This window comes from Penaeus monodon, chromosome 24, assembly GCF_015228065.2.
Source record: "Penaeus monodon isolate SGIC_2016 chromosome 24, NSTDA_Pmon_1, whole genome shotgun sequence".
NCBI lineage: Eukaryota > Metazoa > Arthropoda > Malacostraca > Decapoda > Penaeidae > Penaeus > Penaeus monodon.
This window is the reverse complement of record NC_051409.1, coordinates 5,555,134-5,555,649: the sequence shown is the minus strand read 5'-3', so window position 1 is coordinate 5,555,649 and position 516 is coordinate 5,555,134.

The following is a 516-nucleotide window of genomic DNA, read 5'->3' as shown; positions in this document are numbered from 1 at the left end:
GATTTAATTCCACTCTCCTAAAAAAGGGGTATCGCTGACGCTGTAATTATACACGATCATTCAATTTCGAGCTTTAGGTAGCGACTGTATAGAGTTCAAACTTGCTTACACAGTTGTACGTTATGAACTCTTAAACACTTTCTTCGACGGTGAACTGTATTAAGATATACAATAAGCCTGTTTTCATCCTTCTATTATCAAGATCATTAATTATTCTATAATTAACGTCTATAACATGCAGTCATACATGTAATCAGGACATCTTTCTATCTCTTTTATGACATTCTTTCCTTTTTTTCCCCACATCGCAAGAAACATGTGCGGTGACTTGACTTGACCTGACTTGATATCCATGCTCAGAGAAGACCAGCCAAGGTAGACTGGTGGGAGGTCATTTAAGCATCCAAAAAGGTCATCTTGGCGGTAAGGTTCTCTGTCACCCGATAAGGCATAAGGTCATCCGAGACAAGGGTCAGGGGAAGAGACCAAGAGAGGTCATGAGGACCCATTAAGGCT